Below are 18,415 nucleotides of genomic sequence, written 5' to 3' on the forward strand. Positions count from 1 at the left end.
GGACCAAACACTCAAGGGACTGGAGTTCATGCTAAGTATGTTGAAACCCTGGGTTCGATCCCAGAAGGTCTCCTGAGCACCACTAAGAGAAAAGGAAAAAAGACTTTGCAAAGCAAGCAGAGCATTCCACTCTGAAATCATGTTAGCATACCAACCTAGTATGCATAATTTCTTTCAAAGGCACATCACAGGCCTGTGATAAATGCTTATTGAAGTGAAAATAAGATCAATGCAAATTGATTTAAATTTGTGTGATTAAATCACACAAATCAAACTTACATAAGACTTGTAACTCTTTTTTAAAAATTTATTTTAACAAGTAAAATAAGAGTAACACACACACACATACACACACAAAGTAGAGAAAGTTGAAACAGCAGCAAGTCAAATAGCTGCCTAAGTTCACAGATGTACCTGGGGTACTTGCTCCCTTATTGCAAGACAAGACCTAGGACCATGAAGGTGCACTTAGGTACATATGTGATGAAGAAGAATCGGAGATCCGGAAACCACTGGGGAACAGGAAGCAAAAGCTTTTCACTGGGCAAAGTGCTCTGCTCTTTTCCTCTTCTTTACCTCTCTATCTTCTGTGATTCCATTTCCAGCAGAACTTGTGACAATCCCAAATTGCTCCTTCCTCTTTTTCAGCTTCTCATCATCTTCAGACTTCCTGGAGACTGAAGAGACATTCCAAGCAATTCTTGGTGCTTACTCCTTTAGTTTCTCTGGGTTAACTATAGTTTTGGAGTCAGAGGACAGTCCTTTGGATGAAACTAAAGAAATCCCAAATCTAGCCGCTTGGGCAGTTCTCTTATTCTCTAAACTCACAGCCACATTGAATTGTTCAGTTCTCTTCTGCATCCTCTCAGTCTATGGTATTTCAGATGCAATTTTACCACTTTCTTTTCTGCTGCCACATCAACTGTTGGTGTTTGTGTGTGTATATTTTTTTAATTTTATTGAATCACCGTGAGATAGTTACAAGTTTTCATATTTGGTTTACAATCACACATGATCAGACACCCATCCCTCCACCAGTGCACATTCCCCACCACCAATATTCCCAGTATACCACCCCCTTCCTACCCTCCCCCTGCCTCCATGGCAGGCAACATTCCCCATACTCTCTCTCTACTTTTGGGCATTATGGTTTGAAAAACAGATACTGAGAGTTCATCATGTTTAGTCAATTATCTACCATGAGACTGACACTCAAGGACAGAAGATCCAAGGACCAGTAGGATTGCCCCATAGTTAGAAGCCTGCTTCATGAGCAGAGGGGAGAAAGAGGAATGGAGAAAGGATCACTAAGAAAATGATGGCTGGAGGAATCAGTTGACACCAACTTTTTTTTAGAGGATTCTTCCTCTTTAACTAAAGGCAGTTCTAAGGGTTTTGGTTTTTCTTCCTCTGTTTTGTCTCCCAGTACATCTTATTCATTTTCCTCCTCTTCAGCATGTTCCTCAGGATACGCCTGGAGTCTGTTAATGTGATCTTGTTTTATCCCCTTGTCTCCAATCCATGAGCAAGACATGCCTGCTTCAGCTCAGCAAGCTTCAGCTGATGGAGCTCCACCATCTCTGTCGCAATCTTGTTACCTTCCACCTGCAACCTCAAGACTTATAACTCTGTCTTTGGGGAGAAATAATTCTAACTCCAAAAGGAAAGGTTCTGATTTACTTAAGGAAAATATGTGCCTCCACCACAGACAATGTTTAGCTTATCTCAGAATGTTGTACAGAGCATGAGCACACTGAAATTCACCCAGTCTCGGTTTTCAATGTTTATTAGTGGCTCTTACTCCTGCTCCATAGATGAAGGGAGAAATTCATTATGAGGAGTAGGCATGCTAAACTCTTTCCTCCTCTAGCTCCAACATCTTGTTTGGGGGAGCTGGCACAGGAGGACCAATTAAAGTGACTCGCCTTAAGGGATAAAGAAGAAATCAGTTCTCGGCTCCTATGCTGCCATGCCATGTCACCCAAACTACCACAAAGGAGCCACAATTGGAGTGAGAAGAGAATAAATGTACAAGGCAGAAAAGAAAGCAACATGAATGCATAATTAAAAGAAAATAAATTAAGAAAACCATAAAGAATCTCAAAGGGAAGGGAGTAAATCAATAGTTGAGTTACAGAGACAATTATTAAGTCCACACATGTGGATGTTCTTGTTTTTATCCTTTGTCACTCTTTATGATAGTCATACAACTGACCAGCTTTGGTGATTAAAGTAAGAATCAATGGACACAATTGAAAGTTAGACTTTATTCCACGGCTAATAAGCTGCATTAAACAAGTCATAATGGTTTTGGAACTTGGTTCTCTCCTCTGTACAGTGGAAATAAGCATTTCGTGAGATTATAAGAATTAAGTAAGAGGCTATATGTGAAAGTTCTTAGATTAGTAATTTAATATGAATGTGTAGATATTGCTAGAAAAGGCATGCTTATTAAATACAATGAGTAACATTTTATTTATTTTTTTAACAAAAATTTTATTTTATTAAATCACTGTGTGGAAGATTACAACGCTTTCAGGCTTAGGTCTCAGTTATACAATGCTGAAACAACCATCCCTTCACCAGTGCCCATATACCACAACCAAAAAAAAAAACCCACACAGTACACCTCCCATCCCGCCCCCACACCCCCTACCTTGTAACTGAAAAGTTTCATTTTACTTTCTTTTTACTTTGGTTACATTCAATATTTCAACACAAACCTCACTACTATTGTTAGGAGTACTCCGCTAGATTCAGACCTACTGTGAAGAAAAATGAGGTCGCGTGGCCGCACGGTTTTGAATTTCTGTACTTTAAGTCCAGGGAGATTTCTTCCAGATATTGGATCATTGCAGGCTTGAAAACCCAATCTGTGGTCATCTTATTATGGCGGACACCGCGCCCTTCATCCCCGGAGAGAAAGAGGCGAGAGAGAGAAATACCTTTCCCCTCCTGGGCGGGCACGGGGCCGAGGCTTAGTTCTCAGGCTGAAGACATTCTGCGAGGAGATGCCCATGCCAAAAGAGGTTTTGCTGGGTCTGGATTCACGCTTGTGCAGCTGCGGAGAGGCCGCACACGAGTGCGGCCCCCGGGATCACATCACAATGAGTAACATTTTAATTAGCTTCTTAAACATCAAACTTATTTCTAGAGATCATACCTATTAACTAGTTAATCTTTAACAAAATTGTTAGGTAAAGAAATAATCCTGTGAAACCCTTTTTAGAGGATGTGATAAACTTACAGAGCATAACACAGCAGCTCATTCAGGAAATAGGCTGCTAGAGAGACAATAAATATACACAGGAAGGGGACATACACCATATTTTTACACACAATTATAATAATGATAAGAAGAAAGCAATATAAATTGTCTCCTTTAATCCTCACAACAACCTTATGACATAGGTTTTATCATTTCACACATGAGAACACTGAGACAAAGGGAGATTGATAAACTCATGGAGGAGTGAGAGAAGATGGAGACCTGGGAGCCACAGATAGTTTGTTATTCCTGTTTGAAATGCAGACAGGATAAGAAAATGGACCTTAGAGACAAAAGTCCTGAGCTGGAATTCAAATTCTGTCAATTACTCATTGTGTGACCTTACAAATTACTTTACTGCTTTAAGCCTTAGTTTCCCCATAAGAATAGTGGAAAATTAACAATAACACCCACCCCATGGGGTTTTACTGAAATATTTAACTAAGGAGTTTCTTAGAAATGAGTCCTGCACTTCCAACACAGAATAGGGCCCTCAGTCACCAAGGACCATCCTGTCTCTGGCATGTGGAGAGAACATAGAGCACACATGCAAGGGCCATTTCATCAATGCTTTCATGACCTCCCTAGTTAAAGCTGGAGTTATATCACACTCAGGCATGAAATGAGTGTGGATAGGTATGTGGAGTGAAAGTGCACCCAGGAATCAGCATTTCCTAAAGAAAAACAAACAGAGAAGGCCCTATCAATGTGGGCATGCATGAACATCTGGTCAAGGCCGAATTTCAAGATCAGCCAAATAGATTTAACTCAATAATGACTTGACATTGCAAGGACATACAAGTGTTATAAGATTCTCTGACTGCAAATCAAACTTGTCTAATTCTTTCAGAGGCCACAGACTCTCCTGGAATCTAGAGCACCAGCTCACATAGACGTGGGTCAAACTTCTGAGGGAGCATAGAACTAATAACAGTTTATCTTGCTGACTCTGTCCCATGAGGGCTTCGATTGGGACCTAAAATAAAGCAAAAGAGATGGTGTATGTTAGAGTATTATAAACTGAGAAGCTATGCAATAATCATGGTTCTTTACTGGAAAAGTACTTGCTTTCTAAAAAGAAATTTCAAGAAATAACAAATGTGTGTGTGTGCATGTGTTTGTAGGTGGGAGAGGTGATAATTGTTTGATGATTGCTTCTAAGAGAGTACAAAGTCTCTCGTACTCTTCGTCTCTGTCTCTGTCTCTCTGTCTTTGTCTCTCTCTGTCTCTGTCTCTCTCTCTCTCTCGCTCGCTCTCTCTCCCTTTCTCCCTCCCTCTCTCAGGAAAAAAAAAGTCTAGGTTTTTCTGGAAACTAATGGTGGTGAGCACTCAGTGCCCTGGTGATGAATATTCAAAGTTCAGATATCTAGGCTCTATTCCTGAAGTTCCTGGTTCATTACAGAAGTGTTTATCCGTTTTCTAGGACTGCTTTAACAAAGTGCCACACATGGCAACACTGGCTAGTTTACAAAACAGATATTTGGGGGGTATGGTGCCACCAGCAGCTCAACTGTACCTGTGGGGCTAGTGCATCAGCAGCTTGATGGTGCCTTCAGACTTCCAGATACCACAAAATTGCTGCTGTTCCTTTGGCCAGACCCCAACAACTTGGGGCCAAGTTTACTATGAAATTAAGTGGCCAAAAGTTAGCTATGTGGGAGACACACCCACAAACCACCTCTGGCTCAGCTATATAAGCTCATTTATTGGCCTTGTTTCAGAGACCCATAAATCTCAAAAGAGATCAAAAGATGAAGTTAGGGTCTGTAGTTCAGAGGTAGGTGGGAACTCGTGACTGAGATCTCCAGGCCCGCTTGGATCAGGATTGGGTGTCCTCCCTCCAGGTACTCAGTTTTCCAGTAGCTTGGCAGTCACACCCACAAACTGCTCTGGTGCCTGTAATTTCATTAATGGCCACGACACAGAGACTATAAACTAAAACTCCCAGAAAAGAGTGCCACAGAATGTCCTGACACTGAGCCAGGCTGTCTTCACAGAGGCACCTTGGAGGGGGGCAGGTTGAGTTTTCCTCCCTGCCTCAAGCAGAACCCCAGCAGCCTAAAACCTCCAGAACCTAACTGGTGCCATTCCCAAGACCACTCTCCACATGCTCAGATGAGCCTCACCCAAGAGGGGACGAGCCTCACCCAAGATGGAATGAACCTCACCAGAGAGTGGACCAGCAGGAAATGCTAGAACCCAGGACTGAGATCTCTAAGCCCGCTCAGATCTGGTCTGAGTCTCCTCCCCCAGTTCCCCAGTTTTCCAGAAGCTTGGCAATCACACTCACAAACTGCCCCCAGTGCCATGTTATCTTATCAATGACCAAGACCCAAAAACTATAAACCAAAGCTCCCAGAAGAGAATGACACCAAATTTCCTGAACAGTATATTCTATCCGTAACAAGTAATACAAAACAAATCGTCTAGCATTGCCTTTTTGGCAGGTTTGAGTGGTGGTGGGAGTGGTGTCGAAGTATAGAATGTAACCAAAGTAAAGAGAGAGTATGGGGGAAATTATCTGCCACACAGGCAGGGGGAGGGTTGGAATGGGGGTGTAGGGTGGGGGAGTACTGAGGATTTGGGCAGTGGAAAATGCACTAGTGAAGAGATGGGGTTTGATGATTGTATGACGGAAGCGCAAACATGAAAGCTTTATAACTTATATCTCATGGTGAATCAAAAAAAGGGGGGATAACAATACAATGATAAAAAATTAAAAATAAATAAATAAATAATAGAAAAAATAGATATTTATCATCTTCATTTTTGATGCTACTAATCCAAAATCAAGGTGTGGCAAAGTTGATTCCTTCTGAATCTGTGAGGGAGTCTATTTCATATCTCTCTCCCAGGTATTGGTGGTTTTCTGACAACCTGTGGTATGCCTTGGCTTGTACATCACCCAATATCTGTGTTCATCTTCACAGAGAACTTCCTGTCTCTGTTAATGTCTGTATCAAAGTCCCCTTCTTCAAAACATGCAAGTCACACTAATTATGAATCTACTATTCCAGAAAGACATCACCTTAACTGATTACTCAAAGATGACCATATTTCCTGAGGTCACATTTTGAAGTACTCAGAATTAGGACACTGGTACAAGAATTTGGCAGAGATGCAGTTCAATCTATAGTGTCTACTTAACTCAGTACGTAACTCACAGCCCTAAAATCCTAATGAATCTAGATCATTGTAGTAATGAATAAACAACAGCACACAACTTTCTTTCTTGCACTATTCAGCTCCCTCTAAATACATATTTCTTTGCCATTGTAGCTTCCCTTTGGACTCCTGCAAGTTTTCAGGGAATCAAGCTCTGGGCCTCCACAGCGGGAATTCTTGGAGCAGAAGTCCGTCAATGGCCATCTTTTGTAGGGAGTATTCACCAGCTCAGTGGTGCTTTGTCACTCTGAGCCCTTCTCCCTCCCAGGACCCCAACGATTCCCAAAGAGCAACTGCCTTCCCCAATGCTTCTATAGAGCTGGAAATCTGCGGTTACCATGGTTAATATTTCTGACTTGATTGGCACCACCAGTAATTGAACTGCAGTCTCTCGAGTGCAACACGCTCTATTCATTAGCTCCTATTGTGTTGGGCCATTGCATCAAACCACATTATTTTTCTGCTTACACACACACAAAGAAAAAAAGAAAAGAAAGGAAAGGAAAGGAAGAAAAAAAGAAAGAAAGAAAAGGCAGGCTTGAATACAACGCTATGTTGCTGTAAGAGATGTTGCAGTTTTGCTTCAAGGGTGAAATCATTCTAGACGGAATGTAATGTTGTACCAGCTCTGGCCCCATCAAGAATGGTGAGATGTAAAGTGAGAAATCTTAATTTCAGTGGCACAGCCACACAGAATCAGAGCTAAAAAGCAAAACTAGCCGAGTCCCAGTGTTTGTGTCATGAAGGAAGGCAAATGCTCATTTGTTTACCCTACTGTCAGCAAGCTTTGCATCCGTATCTCCCTCCTTTAAAGCTATTTATACCCTGCCCCCATTCTCAGCACTGTGGAAATCTCAGATGAGCTGTGGGTGTTTTTCTTTGATGAATTAATAAAAAAGAAGAAAAAAACTGTTGTTGGATTTGTAAAGTCTTTAGATTTTTTTGATCTTAGTTTTCTATTTTTAATCATCATGACAATATTTTGTTAGTTTTGAAGCTGGAGATGTTTCATGTTTCTGCCCTTAAATTCTACTTTCATTTTCCTTTCTTCAGCACAGTTCTTGGAGATATATGAATATCAGACTTTCTGTGAAAGCAATGTTTTTGTTAATAATAACACAGAAAATGTGGGGGGAGAGGGAGTCAGGGGGCTTGGCGGATTTTTTTATGTTTTTTTTATATGCCATGTTTTTTGTTTGTTTGTTTTATTTTCTTGTCAAACTGTTCTGGCTTTGTCATTTCAGGCTCAGGAAATGGGAAATTGTAAGACTTCAAAAACTGAGTGTGAATATCCTTGACTGCACATTGCCTTTCTGGAACTACATCACTGCATGCTGAGAAAAATCCCCACTGAACAGGAGTACTGCCCCTTCCAATCTCTCACTGACCCTTTCTTCTCTATATGGATGACTTGTAGATACAGAGGATCCTCCCTGCTTCGCCTTCCTGGCCAGAGCCAGCTCTTTCTTCTCCATATCACTTAGTTGTTCTTTCTCAGCCTTCCACGGAGCCCAGCCCTCGCAGCCAGAACATGGCTCACTGCCGAAATGCCATAAATCACCTCCTTGGGGCCAGACTAGCTGTCTCTGCTCCCCCTCTGGCTCAGTATCAGTCTAGTTCACTAAACTACTTTTACTTTATTTCCCAAGATAGTTTGAGATATTAAAATGGTCTTACTTCCCAGAAAAAAAAAGTGGTTAACAAAAACAAAGTCCTATAATCAGGATCATCACAAAAATCTTGCTTTTCCTAGAACTGTTATAAAATGAGACTTTCTTGTCAGCAGGCCAGCTCTGGACTCTCCGCTTCACTACAGACTTCACTCTCTATTGCCCTACTTGATCACGTATCTTAAATTAAGATAGCTGCCAAATCCTGAAGGTACCGATGCCTTAATGCTTACCATGCTTCTTAATGTAACAGAGTTCAATGCACCTACCTGTATCCTCAATCATCTATTTCTTCCCTCCATGCTATCACCCTCCTAGTCAGGCTACCTTGGATTGGTTCCATTCCATTTATGTTGATCTACAAATTTAAGCTACTGTGTCACAATGTCATACTATTAATCTCATTCTCAATTCAGGTTAAGTTATGTGTTATTTTCATGAAGTCTTCTCTTGCCTTCTCTGCCCCTACCAGTTTGTCCTAGGTCAACATTTACAGCCTTTCTTTCAGCTGAGTAATTCAGCTAATTGGCTGAGTCAATCCAACCACTAGAAGCTTCTCATTGGTAATGTCTCCTGGCATATTGTTTGCCATTTAGCTCTAAACCGATGATTGTATGTGCCCAACAAATGACTTGAAATGATTCATCTGTACAGTGGAGACATTATAAAATATGCTTTCTAAAAATTGCCTCCTAATATGAAAGGAAATTGTTCTCTGCAACTTACTGGACTCATTTCCAACATGTGCTTCTACAGAGCTGGTGGAGATCTCCAGGGCACTTTCTCAAAATGCATTGAACAAAAGGTCACAGGCTTTCCAGGCCCTTCCAGCCAATCACATATTCAGAGTTACATCAAGGTCAAGGACAAAGAGGACAGAGCACTTTTCCATGTGTGGCCCAGTCAAGCTAGGCTCTACCATAGTAAGCACCATCTTACTCCCCAAACACCTCAAGCATTTACCTGTCTTTCCCCTGACCTCTTTGCCCCCTTTTCTCCTGTGCCTTCCACCACTTCTCCTGAGAAACTTCCCTAATGTCTCCACCCAATAGAGCTTGACCAATCTTTTATATCCCTCAGTCCCTTTGGACTTGTTCTTTGCTGATGAACAAGTTTGCTCTACATCAAGGCTGCATCAATCTTTGTTCTCTACATCAAGGCTAATATGTACCATTCTGCTTTCTCCCTAAGCTTTCCTTTTGCTGTACAGCCACTCATCTTCCTACCTGCTTCTGTGTCACTGTGTGATACCACTAATCTCACTCAATTCGTTCAAGTTATCTATTATTTCCATGAAGCCTTCTCTGACTTCTATGCCTCTACCAATTTGTCCTAGGTCAATATTTACTGTTCCTCAAACATCAGGTGTGAGTTTTCAGTATACACAGATTTGTATCATCCTTTAACCTGATTGGTCCACTTTCTCTGGAAAGACCCATTTACCAGGCCAGAAATATATCATAGAGGTTAAGGTACTTGCCTAGCCTGTCACTGACTCCTGTCCTACCCTTGGCACTATATATAAACCCCTAGACATCTCCAGCAGCATGAGGCAGAATTAAGTCCTGAGCATTGCTGGGTGTGCTTCAACCCTCCCCACTCCCCGCCCCTCCCCCCAAAGAACTATGTATCTGTCTGTTCTCTGTGCCTCTTCCTCTCACCAAATCCTCCCTTACTGCTGCTAAGAATTTTATTATTTTTTCCAGTGTAAAGAATGAAAGCAATTCTATCTTGCTAATCCTCAACTGTAAGACTGAGTGTGGGGGTTAATCACTTAGGAACTCCTAGGATGATCTCACACTTATAGTTCTTCCATTCCAGGTATGAACCTCCCAGAAACCCTTGAGATTACAGATCACTTGTTCTCCTGACCTTATCGTTTCTTCTCCTGGCCAATATTCCCAGTACACAAATAGTTGCATTTTAATAATAGACCAAAGTTCCTGTGCTCCATTTCACATACTAAACTAGTGGCCGTGATATATTCTTGGGACAGCTTTAAAAAGTGCTGTCTGAAAACAGCACTAAAATTAAATGTGTCTCCTAAGAAGTTTTAATGGGGATGACATTACTTGACCAAAGTAGCCCTGGAGTCAAAATCACAGTTTGACTTCCTATATCAGGAGGTCCAGCAATGGTCTCTCTAATCCCAGAAGCCCAGGCCCTGGGTGAAGCCAAACAAAGATATGCTGGTCAATTCATCCATTATGTGTATAATCAAGTGAGAATAGTTAGGAATTAAAAATGTTCTTCCTTCTGTACAATGAGTTAAAAGTCAAAAGAAAAAACTCTTATAGATTTTTTTCTTTCAAGTTGTATGATTTTATATGATGTGTGTGAATGAAATATGTTTCACAAAGTGAGAAGTTGCATTGAATTTAATTAGAAAATGACAACACTGTTTTTGTTGAATAGTCTACACAGATAAACTTAGTGTAACTGAATTCCTTCCTCCACACTTGATTTTCTCTGTTCCAAGTGTTCTTATTTGTAATGCTATCGCTGTATTCATTAGATATAGAAATGTTCTATCTTGGCCTGACATTCACTTCCAGCCACATTATGGGTATGATTTGTGATTTAAAAACAGTGAGCGCAGAGAAAGGCTTTTCTTCCCACACTTGTGCTTTGCTGACAGCACATATGTTAACTCTTTCTAGTTTTGGATGAGAGTGGGTGAACATGATAATAATTGCTGGCTAAATTCTGTGGATTTTTTAAAAATTATTGTTCTAACAAATATCTTAGAGTTGCAGGATATTTTTTTCAGGTAGAGAGAACAACCTGTTATATCATAATAAATATTTAAAAAAAACACTATTTGGCTATAGAATGGAATATTATACAGTCAATCATAAGGATTATAAAGGGAGGCATATAAATTTGTATTTTAAATACTGAGAAAAATTTCTATGACAACATAAGAAAAATTATGTAAATACGTGAAATTGAGATTTATCATATATATTTAATTTTCCTTGGTGAATTCTGCTTCACAATGATAGGAAGAGCCGACATTGAAGAATCAAAAAGCAGCGTCGCTATGAACGCTTGGCCGCCACAAGCCAGTTATCCCTGTGGTAACTTTTGTGACACCTCCTGCTTAAAACCCCAAAGGTCAGAAGGATCATGATGTGATCGTGAAATGTGCGTGCATAAAAGTATTCTTCTAGTTTCTTAAATTATCTTATTTTTCTGAGTGAGCAGAACCTTTTTATAAAAAACACACAATTTAAATAAAATCATATGTATATCTGTAGTTCCCTTAGCAATAAAGACACAAAGTAAATTTTCCTATTGCCGTTGAACAGTTTGTCACTAGGTTATTATTGGTATCTTGCAAAAAAATGGCAAGTTGTAACTATTTAGCTCTCCAGTTATTCCAAATAACAATCTACATGCAACAGAAAGGAGATATATTTCCCAAGTGGCTTGCAAAATCCTTTATTCCAGTGACTTGTACAATGAAGAGGGCACAATGGAATCTTCCACTGCTATGAGAGTTTTCCTTTTTCACATTCTCCTATGTTTAGGTATAAGCAGACTGGATAAATGGGTCAGTGTTATACGTTTCTATGGCCCCCATCATTAGTTGAAAGGTAAACTCAGTATGATTATGCATTGAATGTCACTCAGGACCCCTTCACCAGGCAAAGTGCAGGTCAAAGATAGAAAACAAAAGTGTCCACATCTTGGAGTAAGTAGCAAATGTCCTCTAGGCTGCTTTCTTGGTTCCAAGATAAAGACCCCAAACAAACAAGCCTTAAATCCCTGACCTGTGTGTGGTATTTCACTTTGTTTTTCATTCTTGGGAAAGTGTAGTCAGTGCAGAGTACAAGAAAGAAAATATCTCAAATATGTCCCCACAGACTCTGACCCTCCACTCCCTTTGTCCCTGCCTGTGTTATGGAAGGTTGAGATCCTGCCCTCTTCTCTCTGCATCTGTTCTAATTCACCATCAGCTGGAAAGAAGTAAATTAGTACAGGGAGAAGGAACAATGAACACACTGTAATTTTTACAATACACCAACAGTAATATTGTGACAAACAGTTCAACAGTATAATTCAGCGCCTCCAAACACTCAAGTAAAGTGGAGAACAATATCTGGGTTTTAAGAGCTAACAAATAACTTAGGGCATCCAGGGCCTAGTGTGTCCTAGGTACACAGTAATTACATGTGCGGGGTGAACAAACAGAAGAATGAATGAATGCATAAATGAATGAAAGCAACTATTATTTGTTACATTCTGGCTACTTTTTCTGATATGCTTTTCAACAAAGCTCTTTATATGCCTAGAATGAACTATTTTGCTTTGTTTTTAGTAATCAGATCTCTTTTCAGTCAAATCATAAGCCAGAAAGAAGTCTCAAGGGGACCACTGTAAACAACATATCAAAGGGTCTTATGCCAGAGAAAACCTTTAAAATTCAAAGTACATCTTGTTCAGTGCATACTACTAAAGGAAATGGGGAAAAACATTTATAAGATTGCTAGAAGATTCCAAATTTAAATGCAACCAAATTCCTGAGGAACAAAAGCACACTGCCAGCTACTCCAACTTGCACATGTATATTTTTTCAGTGCTACAGAGACCAGTTTGTGGAAATTTTAATCAGGTCTAACGAATATATAATAAATGAAAATTTCTTCCATTTTAAAGTAGAGAAAACTAAATATCAAGAAGGAAAATGAGCTATGCAGCCAGCCCTCTGTAAAGCACACCCTAAAATCATTTTGAAGTATCATTTATAATCCCTAAACACTTTCCCTATCACATCAATTAAGTGTAGTAAACGATAAACCAGATGCATCAAGTGGAATAACAGCAATACTAATAGAAAATATTTTTATATAGGTAAAAGTTGCTTTCTTAATAAAGTTGATCTAAATAAAGTTGGTGGACATAGAATAGCAGTGCTGCAAGTATGAAACAATAATGTCAGTCAATCAATGAAAAAATGCATTTGGGATCCAGACTTGATAATTTAATTTAAAATAGAATAAATGAGTGTACTTGTTTAAAACATTCATATTTGAAGATACTCCAAGTTAAAACGAACAGACAAACATTAGCTTTGCTTGGATAAAAACATACTTAACTGATGTCTTCTTGGACACTTGACTTAGAACTTTTATTTTATAATGTATTGTTCCAGTAAATATCCTTTACCACTTCAACATTGATCTCCTGAATGAGTACTAGCATGACTCCTGCAGAAGCATCAATAACATTTCAAATATCCCAAGTTTCCTGCTTTAGCTTGGCAGGATAGTCTCAACTAAGGTAAAATTGTTTTTGCAGATTTCAACTATATGAGGGTGGAGGAGCAACCTCCAAAATGTGAGTTCACAAGTGGAGGATGTGCAATGTGTGGGTTCTGTGGCCGAGAGGTACCTCCCTGGCCTCCCCAGCAGAGAAACAAAGAGACAAGGATGTCTCTAACAGATGGATGATAAAAATGACCCATTTGTTGCAGAGCTGTTAGGATACTATAGAACATCTGAGGAGGTCAAGGTATAGGACTGCACATAGGTGTGATTGATCATTTACATAGTAAAGCCTTTCGGCAGAGGCAATTCTCTTGGAGGGCAGGGGGTTAACTCAAGAGGCACTCTCTCTCTCCCAGGAACATCTATATTGTTTTTCTCTTTCCCTTTAGTTGTGCATATTGAACAATTAAGTTTACGTCTCATTAATACTTGCAGTTATTTGAATAAACACAGTAAGAGACAGAGATTCCAAAACCTAGTTCTCTGGGATGGGAGGGCAAGCAAGCCTTTTCCTGTAAATTCCAGACTAGGTCCACAGGCTGGTCCAGTTTGTCCTTCCCCATGGGGGTCCTGTCTCTTAAGTCATAACGGCTTGCATCAAGACTGTGCTTTTATGTTTTCTAGATTGTTCCATTTTGATACTGTGGTAGCTTTGCTACTAGCCCCAGGTCCATCCTAGTCCCGAGGTGGGATGTCCCTTTGTGGGGTGTTAGGAGTTATGGCAACCAAAGCCTAAATCAAGTAATTATGGTGGATGCCCAGAAGTAGACATATTTCAGAGTCAAACAACTCCTGTGTATTAGGAGCACAGCATTGATGATCTTTCTGTTTAATTAAAGAAGAATACACGATGGTAAGATATGAAAAGGCTATAGGGGAATTAGAAAAGCAAGTAATTCACTTCAAATAAAAAGTCCAGAGTCACCTAAGTAACCGAGTCTGATTTAGGAATTGTAAAGCACAAAGGAGGAGCTGAAGCGATAGCACAACAGTTGGGCATTTGCTTGCCATTGCTGGACAACCACTATCTTGGGTCATGAAAAAAATGCATATTACTCTTGATCTTACTTTGAAGACCTCTTTGTTTGAAGCTGTTTTAGTTCTCCTCGGGAAGCTATTTAATTTGGGACCAAAGGAACTGGGATCCGTGAAAGCTGACACACCGTCTTCCTGTTTTTTAGTGGTGTCTGAGTTTGCTGGGTGCCAAAATGTCTTGGGACTTCTGAGCAGGCTTAAATCTGAGCTCAACAACCTGTTTTCTCCCTTTCCCACCTGAGATCTACACTTAGCTATAAGTTTTTGCATAGAAGTGAAGAGGAATCGTGCATTACTTTTCTTTTTTGAGTACCTGTGCAGTAGAACTGAAAGGAGAAAACAATGAAGACAGACTCTTCCCATCAGAAAAACTCAAGGTAAGCTCATGTCAGAGGGAAGTTATTGCCAGGACTGAGATAATATGAAATTTTGACTGATTCCTTCATTGCTTCCCTGACTTTCAACACAAACTTTTATCAAATATGTCCCTTTCCTTAGATGAATGTGAAACTATTTCCCTTACTGGCAAGTTAGTTTTGATGAGATGTGAGAATGGATAGAAGCTAAGCAGCATAATTAAATTCATAACTATTTTCTACAGAACTAAAATTTAATAGGAGCATTATAATTTACTTAATACCATTACTGTGACATCAGATTTTATTCATCAAAAAATAGAAAAGATGTAGGTGCAATTTTCCTTTACTAGTCATGTAGTGGGTGGGATCCATGAGTGGCTTAGGTGAGGCAGGGAGGAGAGAGCCACTCACTTTCTCCAGATCCACTGCTACCACCTCCCTTCCCCACCCCCACCCCCACACACACCTGGGGCCCAGGGTGTCAGAGTTCTTGTCTTATCTCACAGAAAAGAATTTCAGGAGTAGACAAATAGTGCAGTAAGAAAAGATTTTATTTTGGATTTTATTTATTTCAGGAAGGGGAAGGAGTGGGGGGGAGAGTGAGAGAGAGAACAGCACTCAAGGAAAAAGAGGGCTTCTCCAAAGGCAGAGAGAAATCCCCTACACACATCCCAGCATTAGAAATGAAAGCATGAAAGTATATACCTCAAGAAGGAAGTGGCAGGCTATACCCGTGCTCAGGCACCACATGTGCTTGGCCACGTGAGCACAAACAGCACATGGGCTTGGGCAGCATATGTGTGCCTTTCCTTTGTTCAAGGTGGCTTTTATAGGCTTTTTCCAACCTACCCTCATGTAGGGTTTCTACCTAGGTAAAAGTCCGTTGCTAGGGAGGTTGCCAAGGATGGTAGAGTTGAGAGGGGTTGATGGTCTTCTTTGAAATTCTTTTCCTGGACTTTTGTTTCTGCTGGAGCTTCTTTATTTGTTTTTTTTGTTTGTTTGTTTTTTTTTGGGGGGGTCACACCCGGTGATGCACAGGGGTTACTCCTGGCTTTTCACTCAGAAATTACCCCTGTAGGTGCTCAGGGGACCATATGGGATGCTGGGATTAGAACCCGGGTCGGCCGCGTGCAAGGCAAACACCCTACCCGCTATGCTATCGCTCCAGCCACTCTGCTGGAGCTTCTTTTTGTTTTGTTTTGTTTTGTTTTGTTTTATTAGCTAAAATTCATTTATTTTTTTTAATTTTTTTTTAAATTTTATCACCATGTGGAAAGTTACAGAGTTCTCAGGTTTATGTCTCAGTTATACCGTATTCAAACACCATCCCTTCACCAGTGCCCATATTCCACCACCAAAATCCCCGGTATACCCCCCGCCCCCCACCCCAACTGTATAACTGATGAATTTCACTTTATTTTCTCTTCACCTTGATTACGTTCCATATTTCAACACAAAACTCACTATTGTTGTGGGAGTTATATCCCCAAACAAAATAACCCTAATAAGGAGGCATTTGATAATTAGTTTTCCATTCAAAGATTGTATGTTTTCAGGTTTTAGAAAAGGTCACACGGCCGCGTTAGCGGTCGCGTGGCTCGGATGTATCCCAGTCCCGAATCCTGGAGCCGTGTTAGTTGCTGCTCAGTGTCGCCAGGGTTCCATCTGGAGAAGGTGTGCTGGCGGCACCTCCTCCTTCCAGCCCCCCGGTGTTGCTGGCCCCGGTTCGGGTCCGGAGCATTGTCCGGGCCGCGTTGCTCACCAGAATGCCTGCCGCTTCTCTGTCTGCTGGAGCTTCTTTGGGAAAGGTCCAGCCTTCTCTTGGTCTGTGTCTGGTGCTGGGTGAAAGTCTTATCAGGCCTTAGTTCCTGTTTTCTGCAAAGTTGGCTCTTTACGACTTCAGAGATACTGATATTATTTCCCAAGAAATTCATTGTCTTGGGTCCTTCCCTGTCTACTTTCCTACATCAACCATACGGTTTCTTTTGGGGGCTTACCTCTAGAGTATATAATGTATGCTAACTTTGTTGTATTTATATAAAAGTATCACAATAATAAGTCAATTCCTAGTGTATCCAATGTAGGATACACTAGTTCTCCAAATTAAAAACAAATTATAAATATATCCTTTGAAAGTTAGTATTTATCAAATTTATTAGAGCTACCCCTCAGAAGCTCTGGCATTCCCACTCTTCTGATAGGGCCATGAATTCCACCCAAGAGGCTTTACCCTCATGATCCTACCTAATCTAACATTCCCCCACAGCCATACCTCCAAATAGTATTACATTGGTGATAACATCATTTGGGCAGTGGAGGGAAGGAACCCAGTCAACCTAATAGGCCCCTTTAAACACAACCTACCAAAGAAGTAACTAATTAAACGAAGAATGGAAATGGCTGAAGATGATAAATTAGTAAAAGATAAAAGGAGACCTCAGGTCAACTAATTTCCTTTTTGTTTCCTCACCTATGCCCAGGCAGATGGCAGGATAAAGAGGCTCTCACCACCATGGTCAGAGAATAAGGGAACCCAAGAGGGCAAGGAACTTCTGAACTATGGTCCTAGAATGGCCCAGTGACTGTCTATAATATAGCAAGCTCTAGCAATGGGACATGGGTTTACAGGATTCTAGCCAGATACCTCAGACCGGGGAGGGGGACATACACTGGACAGAGAATTGTGAAGGTAGTAGCCAGGTAGACTTGCCTGAGAGGGCTTGTAGATGGTATAGGGACTGTACCAGAGTGACCTGAACATGACAGAGGGACCTAGGACCTCCTATTTAAACTGTGTAATAAATTAATTCTGCAGGCATCTAGAGTTGTATATGCAAATATTTTATACAATCTTTAAGAATCCAAAATCTTAGGAAATATAAATTTTTACCTAAAATTATGCTGACATATATGGATGGAGCAGGGGACAAATATTCAGTGGGTAACAACCTGCCTCTGTGGCTTTTCTGCAGTCCCAAGGTAGAAAAAAACAGTAAAATGTTTCCCAAAGTTTTCATGAACCCACTCCAATGGGCAAGTTGTTTCCCATGTCACTGACAACTGATGAAATGTTAGATGTCTGCACACAAAAAAGGTACATCAGCCACAGACATCTGTCCTCAAGAGGGTGAAATTCCTCTCCCTCCATTCCAAGGGAAGCAGCCTAAAGTTTCTTCTGTAGGGGAGTTGATTACTATGAGAAGCTACTATTTTCAGTCCATATCTCCATCTGTTAATATTTACATGATGCTTCCTCATAGAACTACTGAGATTTGATATTTTTAAATTCATTTAAAAAGTGGGAACATTCTAAATACCTGTTTCTTGTTTCTATTACAAACAACATGATTTCCATGGTAATCTCATCCAGTGTGTTCTTATAAGAGATAGTCTCTTTTTTCCCAGCTGCTATCAAACTTTCCCATAACTCTCTTCACTTTCTGTCCTGACAGGCTACACCCTTGAAAAGATGCAGGCACATATTTGGGGCAAATGTAGCATATTTTGAATGCTGTTAATCCACATGGCTTCAGCTTTAGGAACACACACCACATGTCCCCGACTCCAAGGCAACATCGGAAATTACACGTAACTAACTCTTGGGTTCTCAGGCCACCCCAGCTGGCTAATAAAAATGAGGTCAAA

The 18,415-nt window shown here is 40.5% G+C and overlaps 1 pseudogene; it reads right to left on the reverse strand.

The window, feature by feature from the left end:
- Window positions 1-537: 537 nt before the first annotated feature.
- Window positions 538-18,415, reverse strand: part of LOC101556621 (SAP domain-containing ribonucleoprotein-like) — a 30,509-nt pseudogene continuing 12,631 nt past the window's right edge.

This window comes from Sorex araneus, chromosome X (genome assembly GCF_027595985.1).
Source record: "Sorex araneus isolate mSorAra2 chromosome X, mSorAra2.pri, whole genome shotgun sequence".
Lineage (NCBI taxonomy): Eukaryota > Metazoa > Chordata > Mammalia > Eulipotyphla > Soricidae > Sorex > Sorex araneus.